We start from the raw sequence: 12,338 nt of genomic DNA, 5'->3' as shown, positions 1-12,338 counted from the left end.
CTCTGCCCTGTACCCCATCCTCAGCCACTTCTCCAGGGAGCCCCCCACTCTAGCTTTACAGGTACCCTTGCAGGGAGCCACCCATCCTCTTTCTCCAGTCAGACAGCCACCCTCCCCAACCCCAGGCATCCCTTTCACCTTGCTGCTCTCTAGGGATGCTTTCTTCTCCATTATCTCATCAGCAAACCCAACACTACCACCCAAAGCAGTTCCTGTGCTCCCCACTTTGACCAACCCCTTGGGACTACCCCATGACTTAGGCAGCTAACCCTCCCCTGACTTAATTCTCTACCCCACCATGATCCCTCTCAGAGACCTCTCCAGTTAATCCCTAATAACTCCCCATACCCCCCCACACACACAAATGCACCATCCTCCCCTGTGACTGCTACCTCCATGACTCCTATGACCTGGTATTTGGCAAACCCCCAGGAGTCTCCCACTCTACAGTGACTGAGCCCCTCTGACTACCTCGAGGCCCCCATGACTTCAAAACAAAATCAGTGACTCTCTGCTCCACCTTTATGAATTTTCTTAAAAATTTTGGAATAAGGACTTTAGGAAAAAGATAGAAGCTGCTGAATTGCATCCATAAACTGAATCAAAATCATGATGATAAGATGAAGATAATTAATGACACTATCCATGGCCACATAGATCTTCACTTTCCTCTTATCTGAATCATTGACGACCTCAATTTCAACATAAACAGCTGGGAGGCTCTTACCATGTTTTTCTGGGTGCTTCACACAACTTATTTGAGCATTCCCTAGGTGTCAGCTCTCTAGCAGTATATCTGGTCAGTGCACTGCAAGAAAACTACCTGTACTACAGATAAATGAGTGGGATATGCTTTGTGTTCATATTGCTTGGCTCTGTCATGGTCTAGATCATGGACCATTTTCACACATGATTGATGGAAGGTTTATTCCCTTTGCTTGTCTACAGTTGAATTGCAAGCATGAAATAGCTTCAGTCAAGGTGTTTGAAGATCTGGTTGATGTCAATGGAATTGAAAATATAATGAAGAACTATGGACTTATCCCAGAAAAAAAGATATATGTTTTATCAAAGAACAAATCCAGAGACCTTTTGATTCAACAAAAGAGCGTTCTTTGTGACCGTATAAAGGTGCCCTAAAGAGGAAAAAAAATTATTTGAGATATTGGCTAATAAATGCAATACCATTGATGTGGATAAATTGAATTATTTTGCCATTTCCATTTCTTTGGAATCTTTTTTAAGGATTTCCATCATCTTGGAATTCAAAATAACTGACTATTAGCACTTTATTAAGTTTGCCTGTGTATGTGATATAGACAACAAGAAACATATTTGCTGCAGAGACAAGGAAACTGGAAAGCTATATGACATGTTTCATAAAGACAACTGCCTTCACAGAAAGGCTTAGCAGCACAAAGTTGGCAACATCATTGAACAATGATTAGAGATGCCTTTCTTAAAACAGATCTCTACAGTACTAGGAAAGGGGGAAGGGAGGGGAAGAGACCTACAAGCTTTCTACAGCAATTGATGATATGGAAAACTATGCTAAACTTACAGATAGCATTTTTTTTCTGGAGATTTTTCACTGTACTGATGACAAATTGACTGAAGTGGGAGAAATTTAAAAAAAAAACAGAATGTATTATTTAAATTAATTTATTCATTTTTAGTTTTCAACATTCAATTCCAAAAGATTGAGTTACAATTTTTTCTCCCCATCTTTCCCCAATCCCACCTCAAAATAGCAAGCCTACTGAATACTACTTCCCCCAATCTGTTTTCTCTTATATTCTCTCAAATCACCTCCCAAATTTCTTAGGGCAAGATGGATTTCTATACCCCACTGCCTGTATATCTTATTTCCCAGTTGCCTGTAAAAAAATTCTTTAAACACTTGTTTTTTAAAGCTTTGTCTTCCAGAATTCTTCCCTTCTTCCCTCTTCACCCACCCACACTTGGAAGATAAGCAATTCCATATACGTTTACATGTGTAGTTATGAAAAAACATTTCTATAGTAGTTATATTGCGAAAGACTAACTGTATTTCCCTCCATCCTATCCCACCCCCCAATTATTCTATTTTCTTCTTTGACCCTATCCCTTTTCAAAAGTGTTGGCTTCTAACTACCCTCTCCCCAAATCTTCCCTCCCTTCTATCATGCCCCCTCTTATCCCCTTCCCCCCTATTTTCCTGTAGGGAAAATTGAGTGTGTGTGTTATTCCCTCCTTAAGCCAAATTCAATGAGAATAAAGTTGTTGCATTCCCTTTCACCTTCCTCCTCTTCCCCTCCATTGTAAAATTTTACTCTAGTCTCTTTTATATGAGATAATTTACCCTGATCTATCTCTCTCCTTTTCTCCTTCTCCCATAATATTCCTCTCTCACTTCTTAATTTTATTTTTTAGATATCATCCCTTCATATTCAACTCATTCTGAGCCCTGTGTCTATGTATACATATACATACATATGCACACACTCATACATATATATTTATATACACATACACCCTCCTATACATACACATATATGTATGTATACATATATGTGTATATATACATGTATATGTGTGTATGTATATATATATATCCTTCAACTATTATTATACTGAGAAGAGTCTTATGAGTTACAATTATCATTTTTCCATGTAGAAATGTAAATAGTTCAACTTTGAGAAGTGCCTTATGATTTCTTTTCCCTGTTTTTCTTATCATGCTTCTCTTCCTTTTGTATCTGGATGTCAAATTTTCTATTCAACTCTGTTTTTTTCATCATGAATGCTTGAAAGTCCTCTGTCTCATTGAATGACCATATTTTCCCCTGAAACATTATACTCAGTTTTGCTGGGTAAGTGATTCTTGGTTTTAGTCCTAGCTCCTTTGACCTCAAGAATATCATATTCCAAGCCCTTCAGTCCCTTAATGTAGAAGCTGCTATGTCTTGTGTTATTCAGATTGTGTTTCCACAATACTCAAATTGTTTCTTCCTGACTGCTTGCAATATTTTCTCCTTGACCTGGGAACTCTCCAATTTGGCTATAATATTCCTTGGAATTTTTTTGGAGGGGATCTTTCTTAAGAGGTGAACAGTGAATTCTTCCAATTTCTATTTTGCCCTCTGGGTCTAGAATATCAAGGCAATTATGCTTCATAATTTCTTGAAAGATGGTATCTGGGCTCTTTTTTTTATCACATCTTTCAGGTACTCCAATAATTTTTAGATTATCTCTCCTGGAACTATTTTCCAAGTCAGCAGTTTTTCCAATGAAATATTTCACATTGCTTTCATTTTTTTCATTTGTTTGGATCCAATTTATACTATCTTGATTTCTCATAAAGTCATTTGCTTCCAATTGCTCCAATCTAATGTTAAAGGAATGATTCTCCTCGGTGAGTTTTTGAAATTACTTTTTCATCTGGCAAATTTGTCTTTTTAAGGCATTCTTCTCCTCATTGGCTTTTTGGGCTTCTTTTGCCATTTGAGTTAGTCAATTTTTTAAGGTGTTATTTACTTCAGTCAGGTTGTTGATTCTCTTTTCATGATTTTCTTGCATCATTCTCATTTCTCTTTCAATGTTTCCTCCACTTCTCTTACTTGATTTTCAAAATCTTTTTTGACCTCCTCCATGGCCTGTAACCAATTCTTATTTTTCTTGGAGGCTTTTGATGGAGGAGTTCTGATTTTGATGTCTTCTCCCCTTCCATGCTTTGATCTCTCTTGTCCCTAAAAAAGGATTCTATGGTCTGTTTGTACTTCCTCTGCTTGCTCATATTGCCAGACAGTTACTTGGCTTTTGAGATCTTTGCGATGGCAGAACTCTTCTTCCAAAATGGAGAGAGCTTTGTCCCCAAACCTGGGGTTTTTACAGCTGCTGGTGCTATTATGAGGATGCCCTCTCTACAGCCCCCACAAGCTCTGGCACATTGGTCATGCACCCCAGGACCACAACCCAAGACCTCGATCCAGATCCAAGCAAATTAAACAAGAGTGATTTACCTCTTAATGGTCACTTGATCTCCTTACAATCCTCAGGCCTGGAGCTCCTGAAGCCCCTAAGAGGCAGCAACTGCAGACGCTGTGCCACTGCCACCCCTTGCCCCAGGGGCAGGGGCCAGACCATGCTCTTCTGTCCCCCTGTTCCAACAAATGTCCACACTGACCTTTTACTTTTTCTTTGGCTTTTATGGATTGAGAAGTCTGGAAAACACCACAGCTGCTGGTCTCTTGAACTCTCCTGAAGTCTGTTCTGGCCACTACTGATCAGGGCCACCCTAAGGCCAGAACTGTGTGTCTTATGTGGGACTGTGCTCAGCTCCCAGCTTGGTGATTTAGACCCTTCCTGTTGGCCTGTCAGACTGCCTTCAGTGGGAGAGTTGTTAGTTGTTTCTCTCTGTCACTTTGTGGGTTCTGTGGAGGAATATGTTCAACTTCCAGAAGATGTTGCTCCTTCTATACCTTCTGGAATAACCCTAAATGTTGAACTAAAGTTTGAAGATTTCGTGGTTGATGTTATCAGCATGGATTATGGAATGAAAGGAAAAAAATCCTGTTGATAACATTCATTTCTATTGCAAGAGTTACTGAAGTAAAGCAGTCATAATTGCAAAAGATCAAGTTTCCCAGCTTCTACCAAAAAAAAAAATGCTGAACAGCTTATCTGAGTATACTGTAAGAAAACAGACAAGCAAAGTTTAGATGGTGTCAGTAAATATTTTGTTCAATGGTGTATAAACATACACACACACACTCACACACACACACACACACTTCACCAAACTACAAGATGGTGATATTGTGGTCCCAACACTAAAATCTAGGAAACTGAGTTGGAATCCCCCATATTGAGGCTGAATTCCAGATAATAATAGAGTCCAAATCCACAGCCTACCATTTTCAGAATTGATTAACAGAATAGGAATGTCCACTCACTGTATCCACATATCTGCTTCTTATAAAGCCATCTACTGAGTCATAGGGCTGCAAACAGACTTACATATTTCTTGACTTCTTCAAACAAAATTATTCTTCATATCTCTCAATCAAAAGCTGATCAGAATGTAAATAAATCACAAGATTTTTCTTTCACATTAACTTGGTGAGCTGAGAGCTACAAATAGGGGGATTTTATCATAAACAGTAACAAAATTCTTGGCAACTATATGTCTTTAGTTGAAATAGAGCAATTTTTATAGGAGTTAACTGGAAGATTTTTTTTATCAGGTAGATATATAATCTTCAGACTGCAAGAAAAACAAAAATCTTTTTCTTATTTATTCAAAATTGGCTTGGTATCTACAGCTCTTAATTCTTTATGTTAAAAAAGCCATTCTTTTTATACATTCAGTTCCTGTGGGAAGAAAACTATCTTTAAAAAAAATCATGGGAAACTGACTTGATATACTTTGTATATTGCCTCTTGGTTGTGGTATGGGAAACTGAAGCTGTCCTGCTCATCCCTGGTTAAAAGAGCAGAATCTTTTATAGGCATGGGACCCAGCTTGGCCCTCTAGGTTAGTGCATGTCTTGGTGAAAGGTAGCAGACCTTACCCTGCTAGTCTTCCTTAGACCCAAGGGAAGGCAAATCTGAAGTTGGCACTTGGGAGAAAAGTGTTTCTAAGGAAAAAGCACGTGAGTTCAAGGCACATCATTCCAAATACAACTCAGCTCAGTGGACAAAGTAGAGGAGCCTTTGTAGATCCTCTCTGACAAGGTCACATCAAGGTGCTAACACAGGCAATGTTGCCACTTGGTAGGAGCTCCACCCTCAACTAAATGTCCTCTCTCTCAGCATATTTCTTTCACTATTATATCTCAATAAACAAGACTGGAATAAGGTCTTACTATAAAAACGAACAAACAAAAAGCACGTTTTCTAAGGCCTGGCTCAGATAGGGGAGTAAGTTTCTGCCACCTCAACAAAATAGACTTGTCAAGATGTTCAGTTAAAAGGCCTAGAATTTGCTGCCACCCTTTTGATTTCCTTGGTCATTTTCAGACTCAGGCCAATGTAGAATCTTTTCCCCAATATGCCCAGAGGAGGGCTGGATAGTTAAATGACCCTGGGCCCCTACTTATCCTTCATCATGCAAATGTGTATTCCAGTGCAAGTCCAAGCTCTTTCCTAGTACCTAGTCCAAGCTCTTGTCTAGTCTAGGCCTTGTTGGCAAGGAAAAAGGGGGAGGTGCAGTTCACATTCCCAAAGCAGTTGTCCCCAGACATTTCCAGTCTGTTCTATAGGAGGTAAAATGTTCCATGCCCTTCAAGACAAAAGTCTTCTTCACGAAAACTTCCATGATCCCACATCTGAGAAAATCTTTGCCTTTTTTGATGCTTTGTGGCAATTTATATAACTCTTATATTGTATGTTGTATTACAGTTTGGATTCCTTGCTCAGTTTTAAAGTTCTTGGGAGGAGAAACCATGTCCTATTATCTTTACAACTCCCCCAGTATCTAACATGGGGCCTTACACAAAATAAGCACTTTGTAAAAAAATGTTAAATAGAATGATATCACAGTGTGAAGTCATCCACTCATCTTAATCTTCAATTGGATGGCTCCAGAGACTTGGATGGGCAGCCTTCTTTCAACAGCTTAGTGAGTGGTCAGGCTCCCAGTTCTAAGATCAAAATGGAAGGGGATTAGAGACAGCCTGGTAACTGTACGGTTCTACTCTCTTTACTCAGCATCAGATTATATAAGTCTCTCCATTGCAACACTAATTTGTTATGTGATCTTGGATGAATCACTTTATTCAGTGACAAGAGAATATGGGATGGGGGGGGGGGAGTTGGCAAAAAAAGTGAGTTTCACAAAATTACTTTGATGTATAAATTCTTTTTATGAAGATTATATATCCAGAATCAAGGGCAGGAATGTAATAGCAAATATTCTCTTTTTTTCTGCAGAATATTGCTGTTGAATCATGCTTGATTCTTGAACATTACAGCCTAATACTGTATTGTTATTGTGTACACATTGGCGAGGCAGGGGCAATATTATATAGCATTAGTATATAGTATTAGCAGTAGATATAGGATTATATCTTAAAAGCAAGTGGACATAGGGAAGCTAGGTGGAATAGTGAATACAGTGCTGGCCCTGGAGACAGGAGGACCTGAGCTCAAATGCAGCCTCAGACTACTTCTGTGATTCTGGGCAAGTCACTGAAGCCTAATTGCCTCAAAAAACAAGTGTACAATGTTTGAGGATTATCTACACTTTATATTCCCTCAGAATAGATAATGTTAGGTGATTCAGTCAATTGAATAAGAAAATGCAGTCCCTGATGCCCTTTCTTCAGTTCTCCTTTTTATATTATCCAAAACTAATTTATTTTTCTTCTTAATGTTTAATACTAAAGATTTATTTCTAGGAAAAAAATTGTTACATATATTGAAATGAATTTGGGGCACACAAAATTTCAGAATTCTAGAGAGCAGTAATGTTATCTCATTCAACTTGTATAATATATTACAGTTTACAAAGCACCTCTATGTGTATTATTACCTAAGATCCATACATATATACACAGACAAGTTAAGGTTAAAGTAGGGTAGATTTGCTCAAGGCTAAAATGCTAAAAAGGTAGGACTTGGCCCAGAGTTTTCCAAGTTTAATCCTTGTTCCACTGAACTCAACTATCTATGAGAGTTTAAGAAGGAAGGAAAATAGAGGCAATGTGGGTAAAGGGCAAGAGGCTGAGATGGAAAATGACACATGGTCAAAAGCATATTTTGGTTTGTAATTTTGTTCTTCATTCTCCAAGAGAACCATGGAATCAGGGAGAAGATGACATGACTTGAAATGGAATTGGATTTGAGTGAGGGAGGACTGTGCACAGTCACCAGCCTCACTTTCTCCTCTAGATATGTCTGTCCATATATAGATCAGGATGACTGGAGATGGTCCAGGATGCATCAGGAGTCCTTGGTATTTTTATGGTAAGGTCTTTTTAGGTTCTCAATTTGAGTGAGGCAACATTTTGATTTAGGGAATCTCTTAAGGGTTTATGCTTATGAACTACAGAAGTTCATTTAGAAATATTATATCTTTACAATCTAGAAATACTTGTAGCAATTACTAATCCAATCATTCCAATGAAGAATCTGACCTCACCAAAAATTTCTAGCCTCATTACACCTTATATGTGTCTTCTCTTTTTTATTCATTCAACCCTAACCCTTAGTCCAAGACCTCATCCTTTCTATTTTACGCCCCAATTTCCTTCTCTTGGTCTTCCTGCCTCAAGTCTTTCCCTACTACAATTAATCCTCCACTCAAATGCCAAGGTAAACTTTTTTTCTCCCATGTGATAGACTTAATATGCAAAATAAGACATGTTTTTTTGGAAATGGCCACTGTGACAATTTGTTTTGTTTGACGCTATGTTGTTATACACATTTATTTTTCTTTTGTATTTTTAAGGAGTGAAAGTGGGAGATGGAGAAAGAAATTTGGGAGCTGGGAAATTTGTTAATTGTTAACACTTGTTAACTGGGGGAACAAAAAAGTAAAGTATAGGTCTATGTCAAATTTTCTGCTAAAGAACTTCCATTAGCTATTTCTTACCTCTAGCAAATAAAAGCTTTTCTGGTTTATAAAGCTTTTCATAATCTTGTCCCTTCCTACTTTTCTAGTCTTCTTAAATCTTACACCTTTCCATGTACTCTAAGATTCAGCTACACTCCATCACTTGTATGCATGACTTTACACTGGTTGTCCTTAATGCATTTATATCATCACCCCCTTCTTGTAGTTTTCCCTGGTTTATTTTTTTAATAATTATTTATTTACTTTTAGTTTACATCATTCAGTTACACAATCCCTTGAGTTCCAAATTTTCTCCCCCTCAATCACCTCCCCACTTCTGCTACCATGGTGGCATGATATCTGATATAGGTTCTACAAATACCTTTACACTAAACATTATTGAGGTTGTAAAGAAGAATTAAAACCAATGTAATGAACAGCAAGAAAGAAGGGACAAAACAAAAAAAATAGAGAGACAGCAAGTAGTTTGCTTCAGTCTGTTTTCAGACTCTGTAGACCTTTTTTTCTGGATGTGGATAGTCCTCTCCATCATGAGTCCCTTGGCGCTGTTTTATAACCTTGCATTGCTGACAGTCCAGTCTATTAAAATTATTCATCACAGATATGATGTGTTTGTAATTGTGTAAAATTTCTCTTGGTTCTACTCTCCTCACTCAGCATGTTTATATAACTCTCTCCATTACAAAACTAGTTGCTTTTTTTTCAAATGCTTTATTAATTTCTGGTTTACCTCATTCATTTCTTCAAGAATTTGAGTTGCAAATTTTTTCCCAGTTTTTCCCCTACCCACCACCCCAAAATAGTGGTCCCATAGAATATCCCCTCCTCCAATCTGCTCTCTCCCATATCTTCTCCACACCCCCTTAGACATTTCTAGTAGGGCATGGTGAATCTCCATTCCCTAATGCCTGTATGCCTTATTTCCCAATTACATGGAAAATAGTATTAATAATTGTATTTATATATTTTTAAATATTTGATTTTAAAACTTTGAATTCCAGATACATTCCCTTCCTCCCTTGTCATCCACCCTAACTGGGAAGATAAGCAATTTAGTATAGGTTGTACATGTGTAGCTATGAAAAACATTACCATAGTAGATACATTGTAAAAGACTGACTATATTTCCCCCTCCTATCCCACCTCCCACTTGTTCTATTCTCTACTTTGATTCTGTCCCTTTTCAAAAGTGGGTGCTTCCAATTTCCCTCCCCACAGCCTACCCTCCCTTCCATCATCCCCCCCTCTCATTCCCTTCCCCCCTACTCTCCTGTAGGGTGAGATACCCTATTTAGTGTGTATGACATTCCCTCCGTGAGCCAAATTCAATGAGAATAAGATTTTGCCTTTTTGCCTTCCTGCTCTTCCCCTCCATTGTAACCATTTTACTTTGCCTTTTCTATACGAGATAGTTCACCACATTCTTTCTCTCCCCATCTCCTCTCGTTATATTCCTCTCTCACCTCTAAATTTCACATTTTAAGTATCATCCCTTCCTATGCAATTGATCCTTTGCCCTCTATCTATGTATACCTGTAAACACATATACACATTTACTTATGTATTCATATTCATATGCCCATATACCCTCCTACATAGACATACACACACACAAGTTTATGATTTCTTTTCCCTGTTTACCTTTTCATCCTTCTCTTGCTTCTTGTATCTGAATGTAAAATTTCTTATTCAACTCTGGTTTTTTCATCAAGCATGCTTGAAAGTCCTCTATTCCACTGAATGACCATATTTTTCCCTGAAACATGATACTCAGTTTTGCTGGGTAGGTGATTCTTGGTTTTAATCCCAGCTCCTTTGACCTCTGGAATATCATATTTCAAGCCCCTCAATCCCTCAGCTGCCACATCTTGCGTTATCCCGATTGTGTTTCCACAATATTCAAAGTGTTTGTTCCTGACTACTTGTACTATTCTCTCTTTGATCTAGGAATTTTGGAATCCTGGCTATAATATTTCTAGGAGTTTTCATTTTGGGATCTTTTTCACGAAGTGATAGATGGATTCTTTCAACCTCTATTTTGCCCTCTGGTTCTAAAACATCAAGGCAGATTTCCTTGAGAATTTCTTGGAGGATGATTTCTAGGTTCTTTCTTTGATCATGGTTTTCAGGTAGTCCACTAATTTTTAAATTATCTCTCCTGCATTTGTTTTCCAGGTCAGTGGTTTTTCCCATGAGATATTTCACATTGCTTTCTATTCTTTCATTGGTTTGGATCTGTTTAACAGCATCTTGATTTGTGATAAAGTCACTAGCTTCCATTTTCTCCAACCTAATTCTGAAGTAATGATTCTCTTCAGTGAGCTTTTGAGATTCTTTTTCAATCTGGCAAATTTGGCTTTTTAAGGCATTTGTCTCCTCATTGCCTTTTTGGGTCTCTTTTGCCATTTGAGTTAGTCTATTTTAAGGTGTTATTTTCCTCAGTCAGGCTGTTGACTTTCAATCATAATTTTTTTGCATCGTTTTTATTTCTCTTCCCAATTTTTCCTCAACTTCTCTTATTTGCTTCTTAAGCTCCTCTATGGCCTCTAACCAGCTCGGATTTATTTTTGGAAGGTTTTGGTTCAGGAGTTCTGACTTCACTACCTTCCTCCTGTTCCATGCTTTTTTCCTTTTTGTCCCCAAAATAGGAGTCTAATGTTGGATTGCTTTGCTTGGTTTGCTTCCTTTGCTTGCTCATTTTGCCACTCAATTACTTGACTTTTGGGCTTTTTGCCACAGTAGGACTGTGAGCCTTACAGCAGACCTGCACATGTTGATAGCAGATAGGGGTCCAAATTAAAATAGGATAAACATCTTTGGGCGCCAGATAGGTTTTAGAGAAAGATGGAAGATATCTGGTTTTCGTGGGTCATGTGAAAAATGGGAGAGACTGCAATCTGGCAACCCACCCTCCAAGTTACACAATGGTCAAAATAGCGACTGGTGGAAGGCAATTTAAGTAGGGCATGAACAAATCACTCTTCACATTTTCACTATGTTTTATAGCCTCTCCTTTTTTCAGGGGTTTCCTGAAATCCTTTGGTGGGCCACAAGCAATCTTTGGGCTGTATGTTATGCAAGCCTGCCTTATATTATGTCCAAGTTTGCTTCTTTTACTTCCAACCATACTTCCTACTTTTTTTCCCCTGGGGCAAAGCAAAACAAGTCTAAACTGTCTTTAAAACAGCTCATCTTTACAATAAATTTTCTTTTCTCCATGGTAAACAGTTATAGTTCCTTCTATTAGTCCTTGAATGGCATTATCTCCCACTCTGGGCCATCATTCAGATATACTTCTACTTGTCAAACTTCTTCCTAAAATGTGGTGGTGACAAGAATTGAATAGGATATGTCATATATTGTCTGATCAAGTTAGAATCCAGTGATGCTAGTGTCCCTGGATTTCATTCTTTTCTTAATGTGGCTTAACATCACACAATCAGATTAACACTCCCCCCCCATATAACAATATTGATCCATATTGAATATATTGCCTACTTAAAATCCCAGCTCTTATTTTCAGAGAAACTGTTTCCTAATTATGTTTCCCTGCCCCATACTTGTTCATTTGATTTTTTTAAAGCTTAAAATTTTTCATTAGTCAAATCACTGATAAGAATTTATGTATAAAAGCCAACAGTGTTGCTAAGGATCTCTTCTTTCTTTCTTTCTTTCTTTCTTTCTTTCTTTCTTTCTTTCTTTCTTTCTTTCTTTCTTTCTTTCTTTCTTTCTTTCTTTCTTTCTTTCTTTCTTTCTTTCTTTCTTTCTTTCTTTCTTTCTT

General features: G+C 37.9%; 1 pseudogene; it reads left to right on the top strand.

Moving 5' to 3' along the window:
• Nucleotides 1–524: 524 nt before the first annotated feature.
• Nucleotides 525–1,631, top strand: LOC138153156 (deoxynucleoside triphosphate triphosphohydrolase SAMHD1 pseudogene; annotated as a pseudogene).
• Nucleotides 1,632–12,338: the final 10,707 nt, after the last annotated feature.

The sequence above is a fragment of the Petaurus breviceps genome, unplaced genomic scaffold (genome assembly GCF_028583685.1).
Source record: "Petaurus breviceps papuanus isolate PSGF00001 unplaced genomic scaffold, PetGlider_PUasm1.0 90977, whole genome shotgun sequence".
Classification (NCBI taxonomy): Eukaryota; Metazoa; Chordata; class Mammalia; order Diprotodontia; family Petauridae; genus Petaurus; species Petaurus breviceps.
This window is presented reverse-complemented; position numbering and strand designations above follow the sequence as displayed.